The sequence below is a fragment of the Tamandua tetradactyla genome, chromosome 22, assembly GCF_023851605.1.
Source record: "Tamandua tetradactyla isolate mTamTet1 chromosome 22, mTamTet1.pri, whole genome shotgun sequence".
Taxonomy (NCBI): domain Eukaryota; kingdom Metazoa; phylum Chordata; class Mammalia; order Pilosa; family Myrmecophagidae; genus Tamandua; species Tamandua tetradactyla.
The window spans coordinates 27,764,806-27,772,471 of NC_135348.1; the positions used below are offsets into that span (position 1 = coordinate 27,764,806).

General features: G+C 37.9%; 1 pseudogene; it reads right to left on the bottom strand.

Moving 5' to 3' along the window:
- Positions 1-3,068: 3,068 nt before the first annotated feature.
- On the bottom strand, positions 3,069-5,056 carry LOC143666126 (GTP-binding protein 4 pseudogene; annotated as a pseudogene).
- Between the last annotated feature and the right edge of the window lie 2,610 nt (positions 5,057-7,666).

Genomic DNA, 7,666 nt, shown 5'->3' on the forward strand with positions numbered 1-7,666 from the left:
TTAATAAAAGGGGATTTATTTTGTTGGTTCTTCAGAGGAAAGGCAGCTAACTTTCCACTGAGGTTCTTTCTTACGTGGAAGGCACAAGATGGTCTCTGCTGGTCTTCTCTCCAGGCCCCTGGGTTCCAGCAACTTTCCCCGGGGTGACTTCTTACTGCATCTCCAAAGGCCTGGGCTGAGCTGCTAGTGCTGAGATAAGGAATGCTGAGCTGCTTAGCAGTACTATATTGCAATCTCCCATTTAAGCACCAGCCAATTAAGTCAAACGTCACTCATTGCAGCAGACACACCTCCTAGCTGACTGCAGATGTAATTGGCAACAGATGAGGTTCACGCACCATTGGCTTATGTCTGCAGCAGCAAGACTAGGTATGCTCACCTGGCCAAGTTGACAACTGAATCTAACTAACACAATACCAAAACTGGGTAAAGATGCTATAAGAAAGGAAAACTACAGACCAAAATTTCCCTAATAACATAGATGCAAAAATTCTCAACAAAATACTAGCAAACTGAATCCAGCAACACATTAAAAGAATTATACACTGCAACCAAATGGGGTTTATGTCAGGAATGCCAGGATGGTTCAACACCAGAAAATCAATTTATGTAATGCAGCACATTAACAAATCAAAAGGGAAAAATCACATGATCATCTCTGTTGATGCTGAAAAAGCATCTGACGAAATTAGACATCCTTTTCTGATAAAACTATTTCAAAAGATAGGAATCAAAGGTAACTTCCTCAATATGATAAAGGGCATATATGAAAAACTGATAGCCAGCATCCTACTCAATGGAGAGGGACATAAAGCTTTCTCCCTAAGATCAGGAATGAGACAATGATGCCCTCTGCCACCACAATATTATTCAATATTGTATTAGAAGTTCTAGCTAGAGAAACCAGGCAGGAAAAAAAAAACATAAAACACATCCAAATTGTAAAGGAATACATAAAACTTTCATTATTTGAAGATGACATGATACTGTACTTAGAAAATCCTAAGAAATCCCCATAACAAAATTACTTGAGCTAATAAACAAATTTAGCAAGGTGGCAGGATATAAAATTAATGTGCAAAAATCAGTATCATTTCTATACACAAGCAATGACCTAACTGAGGAGCCAGTTAAGAAAAAATTCCATTCAAAATAGCAATTAAAAGAATCAAGTACTTAGGAATCAATTTAACCAGGGGTGTAAAGGACTTGTACACAGAAAACTACATAATATTGCTAAAAGAAATCAAAGAAGATCTAAATAGGTGGAAAGACATTCCTTGCTCATGGATAGGAAGGGTAAATATAGTTAAGATGTCAATTCTACCCAAATTGATCTACAAATTCAATGTACTGTCAATCAAAATTCCAACAACCTACTTTGAAGACTTGGACAAGCTAGTTATCAATTTCATCTGGAAGGAAAAGAGACCCAGAATAGCTAAAAGAATCCTAAAGAAGAAGAACAAAGTGGGAGGATTAATACTTCCTGACTTCAGAACTTATTATAAAGCCCCAGTGGTCAAAACAGCATGGTATTGGCACAAAGAAGGAAGCACTGACCAATGGAATTGACTCAAGAGTGCAAAAATAGACCACCAAATCTATAGCCAACTGATTTTTTACAAGGCCCCCCAAATCCACTGAGCTGGGACAAAATACTCTTTTCAATAAATGGGCATGGAGAACTGGATAACAATAGCCAAAAGAATGAAAGAGGATCCTTACCTTACACCCTATATAAAAATTAACTCAAAGTGGACCAAACACCTAAATATAAGAACTAGCACCATAAAGCTTCTAGAATAAAATATAGAAAAATACCTTCAAGACCTAGTAATAGGAGGTAGCTTTCTAAACTTTATACCCAAAGCACAAGCAACAAAAGAAAAATAGATATACGGGAACTCCCCAAAATCAAATGCTTCTGCACCTCAAAAGACTGTCAAAAAGGTGAAGAGGCAGCCAATTCAATGGGAGAAAATATTTGGAAATCAAACATCAGAAAAAGGTTTAATATCCTGTGTACTTAAAGAAATCATACAACTCAACAACAAAAAGAACAAACAATCCAATTATAAAATGGGCTAAAGATATGAACAGGTATTTTTCTGATGAGCAAATACAGATGATTCAAAAGCACGTAAAGAGGGGTTCATTTTCATTAGCTATAAGGGAAATGCAGATCAAGACTACAATGAGATACCACCTCACACCTATAAAAATGGCTACTATTAAACAAACAGGAAACTACAAATGTTGAAGATGGTGTGGAGAAATTGGGACACTTATGCACTGCTGGTGAGAATGTAAAATAGTGCAGCTGCTGTGGAAGTCAGTTTGGTAGTTCATTAGGAAACTAAATATCGGGTTGCCCTATGACCCATCAACAGCACTACTTGGTGTATACCCTGAAGAGCTGAAAGCAGTGACACAAACAGACATTTGCACACCAATGTTTATAGCAGCATTATTCTCAATCAGTAAAAGATGGAAACAATCTAAATGCCCATCAACAGACAAGTGGATTAACAAAATGTGTTATATACATACAATGGAGTATTATGCAGCAGTAAAATGAAATGACATCCTGAAACACATGACAAGATGGATGAGCCTTGAGGACATAATGCTGAGTGAAATAAACCAGACACAAAAGGATAGATACTGTATGACTCTATTTTTAACACCATGGTAAAGGTAAAATCAGAGGCTTATAATACAAAATATAGGGGACCTAGAGATAAATGGAAGCTTGAGATGGGTGAACAATTAGCTAATGAAGTTGAACTTTATTGCAATGGAATAGATAGATGTGAAGGCAGTTCACTAGTGGGCCTATAAGTAATATTACCATATCAGGGGTGAACGTGATTGAAAGAGGATGTATAGATCTAATATCCCACCGATTCACAGTAGAAATATAAACAAGTTCTTGCAAGAACTACTTCATAGGTATGATTTGTCTACAAAGAGTATATAGTTAAGTTAACCATGATTTCCAGCAAAGCAACAAGTGCATTACTTATTGTCATTGCATTTTCAGTTTATGGATCAGTATTCCAACTTTATGAAACCATACCAAACCAAAGCAAACAATACCAAAAAACAAAGAACAACAAAAAAATCAGTTCAGCCAATTTCAATTCAAAAGGACGCCATCTTCTATCCTTTTTGCCAGCTTTCTTCTTCCCAGAGAGTAAGTGTTCGGGCTTCGTGTCAATCACGTATCTACCAGCCTCCCCTTTCTTCCCCAAGTGGTTCATCTTGTGTTGAACATTCTTCTTCATAGTCTTAGCTTTCTTCACCATCTTGACATCCCTAAGGCCAGAAACATCATGTGGGGTTTGAGAACAACTACGACTCTGAATTATACAAGAAGGTGGAACAGGTTCTTCCCATTTTCTTTTCCCGGTAACACTCCAAAATGTGTACCAGACTGCATAGTGAGCATCGTCTTCATCGTCCATGTCAACACCAAAACTATGCATCTCATCCTCCAAAACTTTTGCTGAACCTTTTTAGCAGTTCAAGGCATTCTGGTTCCCTGGGTATTCTTTTCTTTGAACTGCAGAGTTTTTAGTTTCTTTTTTCTCTAATTTGCCTTGACAACTGTTGGATCCACAATTTCCTTATCTTTACTTTCAGATTCACTGTCATACTCTCCAGTGGCTGTTCTTAGCTCTTCTTCTTTTTCTAACTCTTCCAATTTCTTCATGATATCAGGATCAATATAATCAACTGTATTATATGGCCTTCCCAGGTCTCTGGTATCTTATCATATTTTTCAAATGAATCTATTACATTCCAGTACTTCTGAAGATCTAAAATGTAATCATCTCCCATTTCCAGCTCAATATCTCTTTCTTGTCTCTTTTTTAGGCTCCTCAGTTTCCGTTTTCTTCTTATGGGCTACTACTCCTTTTGGATGAAAGGTGGTCTTTCTTTATCATCTCTTTCGTTTGGTAGGGCTAAATACGATCTGTTCAGCACTTCATTCACTTTATTTCCTTTCATTTTGATTTCAACTCAATGAGCCAAAAGCCTATCACAAGCCTCTGTTTTAACTTTAATAGTGCCTTCATCTGTCAGGGTGCTGGTTTCTATCACAGGAAATCCTTCAGTCTGCAAATCTCTAAATATTTTCTGATCATCTTCAGAAAGTTCAGCTACTCTCTTCACATCACATTTATTTGCTAAAAATGTAAGAGGCTTATTGATAAAGAGAGGTCTAATATTTAGGAAGAGTTCTAGCTGCTCATTCAATCCATATCCACTTTGTTCGGACAAATCCATTACATACAAAATTGCAACATGAAGGTGGGCCAGTGCTGTGATGACTTGCATTTCAATGGCATTCCTATCCTCCAAAGGATGACCCAAAATCCCTGGAGTAGCTACAGCCTGCTAATGCAGATACTTGTAATCCATGTGCCCAGCAAGCAAAGGTTTAGTTGTAAAGGCATACAGCTGCACATCTACATCTGCTCTTATCACCTTATTGATGAAGTTGAATTTTCTGACATTTGGGTACCCACATTAAAGCAGAGTCTTTGCATTTGGACCAATGGTTAGCAAATGGAATAAATGTTAATGCACTTGTTCCAAATATTCCAAACTCTGTTTCTGTGTCTTGATAATAATACACACTTGCCCAAGGGCAGTCCATATCAGCTGTTTGCAGTGGTAGAGAGAATCTCCATATTTCATAAGCCATACATAATCTTTAGTAACATTGTTCACTAAATTTTTGGCAATATTTATTTGTCCTAGAGCTAATTTGTAATGATCCTTGTCATAGAGAATATTCATCAAATCAGCATAAAATGGATGAATATCATCCAATTTGGGGAAATCTGATAAAATCTGTGAGAGTTCATCATGGTAATCCTGTTGCGTGAATTTGACTTTCCTCATGTAAAAATGTCTAATATGGTGAATTTGGTAATATTTATGAATGATTTTTGGAGTCTTTCATTGAATCTTTGATAATGTTAGGTAAATAAATCCTTGTGGATGGAACTACCATAATCTTCTTGAAGTTGCAGTTGTGCCATGTTCATGGCTGTGAGCCCACTACCAGAACAGCATGGAGCAAACTTCATGATGAAACTTTGGTATGTCTACATGGGTCTCCCTCTCATTTTTTTGAAGGACAGTTTTGCTAAGTATAGAATTCTTGGTTGACAGTTTTTCTCTTTCAGAATCTTAAATATATCATACCACTGCCTTCTCACCTCCATGGTTTCTGCTGAGAAATCCACAGTCTTATTGAGCTTCCCTTGTATATGGTGGATTGCTTTCCTCTTGCTGCTTTCAAAATTCTCTCCTTGTCTTTGGCATATGACAATCTGATTAATAAGTGCCTTGGAGAATATCTATTTGGATCTATTCTGTTTGGGGTATGCTGCACTTCTTGGATCTGTAATTTTATGTCTTTCAAAAGAGATTGGAAATTTTCAGTGATTATTTCTTCCATTAATCTTTCTCCTCCTTTTTCCCTTCTCTTCTCCTTCTGGGACACCCACAGCACATATATTCATGCACTTCATGCTGTTGTTAATTCCCTGAGATCCTGATCATATTTTACCATTCTTTTCCTTATCTATCCTTTTTTTTTTTTTTTTTTTTTTTTTTTAAAGGAAAGACAGAGAGAAGGAAGGAAGGATAGAAGGAAGGAAGGAAGGAAGAAAGGGAAACATCTTTAAACATTTTCTTGTTTTATTGTATTCTGTTTCTCCGTTTTTGTTACATGGGCTGGGGCCGGGAATCGAACCGAGGTCCTCCGGCATAGCAGGCAAGCACTTTGCCCGCTGAGCCACCGCGGCCCGCCCCTTATCTATTCTTTTATGTGTAGGATTTCAGATGTCTGCTCCTCCTTTCTTCTGCCTCTTCCAATCTATTGTTGTAGATGATTTTCATTGTTTTTTTTTCATCTTTTCTATTGTGCCTCTCATTCCTATAACTTCTGCAGTTGGTTTTTCAAACTTTCCAGTTCTTTTTTATGTTTGTCCATTGTCTTCTTTATATCTTCCCTCAACTCATTGATTTGCCTTTTGACCTGAATTAGTTGTTTCAACTCCTGTATCTCATTTGAAGTGTTGGTTTGTTTCTTTGACTGGGCCATATCTTCAATTTTCCTAGTATAACTCATGATTTTTTGCTGGTATCTAGGCATTTGATTTCCTTAATTAGTTTATTCTGAAGGTTGTTTTCACTCTTTGATCTAGGGTTTTCTTGCTGGATGGCTTTGTTTTCTATCTGTTCCTTGACATTCAGTTCACCTTATTCTAGACCTGTAGCATAGGTTCTGTTTGATCAAAATTTTTCAGTTCTTGTTTTTCTGTTTCTTGCTCTTCTAATATGGAACCTTTTTTATTTTTAGGGGAGTCTCTTCAGATACTACAGAACCCAGTCAGATTTTTCCAGACCAGACAGGCCTACATCTCAGGAGGAAAGAGTAGTCAGCATCGGTTTTCCCTGAGGGTGTGACTCAACAGGTTGTCAGACTTTCCTATGAAGTCTCTAAACTCTGTGCTTTTCCTATCTTGCCCAGCATGAGCTGCTTGTCTGCCCACAGCTTCCCACCAGCTTGAAGTGATATGGTGCCTTTAATTTCATCAGACTCTCCCTGCCAGGGGTGTGGTTGAGACAGAGTGGAAGTAGTAGGTGGATTTTTATTGCTTCTGTTTTCCAGCCCCTGGTACCTGAATTCCTTGAAGGAGGGCTTCCACTTGAACAGTACCCCACCCCCCTCTTCTTGGGGAAGATATGCCCATTAGGGAATTAACCTCTTTTACCTGACTAGTTACTTTGTCTCTCAGACATGTCTTAGTTCCACCCTTGCCTGGGGCACTGCTGGAACCTAAGAGTGTTTCCAATTCTATCTAATGAGCTGTTAAGAAATTTAAAAATAAAAAATAAAAAAGCCTTTTCAGAGTTGGACCCTGCTTCTCGGGTTTGCCAATCAAAAACTTTAGTTGGTACATGCCTCCATGAATCTCCAGGCTCTATGTGTCCCTTTTTTCTTGGGGTCTAACCCTTTTCCAGTATTTTATGCTGTCCAACTTAAAAAATCTCTTTTTTCCTCCACCCACTCTGCCCCCTTTCTGCTGGGGTGAAAACTCCTAGTTCCTTTTGTGCTTATTCCAAGTTTATCTGTGCTCAGAGCTTGCTTTCAGTAGTCAGAATTTTGTTAATGAATTCTGCAGTGAAACTTGGTTGAGCTAATTCCTTGCTACTAGTAAAGTTTGCTTCCTTTCCCCTCAGGGAACCAGCCTGCTGTGCCCCTGTGAGAGGGGCACTGGCCTCTCCTGGCTTGGGGGACTTACAGTTCTGTGTGGGATCTCAGCTGTTCCACCCTTTTCAGGATAGTGTATGCTGTGTGTCTGGTCACTGATGTAGCCCCAGGAGTTGTTCTGTACCATTCCTGGCTATTTACTAGCTGTTCTGGAAGATAAACTAAATTCCATACCTCACTATGCACATCTTGTATATATTCTTTGAAGAAATGTCTATTCAAATCTTTTGCTCAGTTTTAAATTGGGTTTTTTGTTTTTGTGTTGTAGGATTTCTTTATATATTCTGGATATTAAATACTTATCAGATATGTGGTTTCCAAATATTTCTCCCATTTGGAAGGGAGTAGGTTGTTTTTTTTACTTTC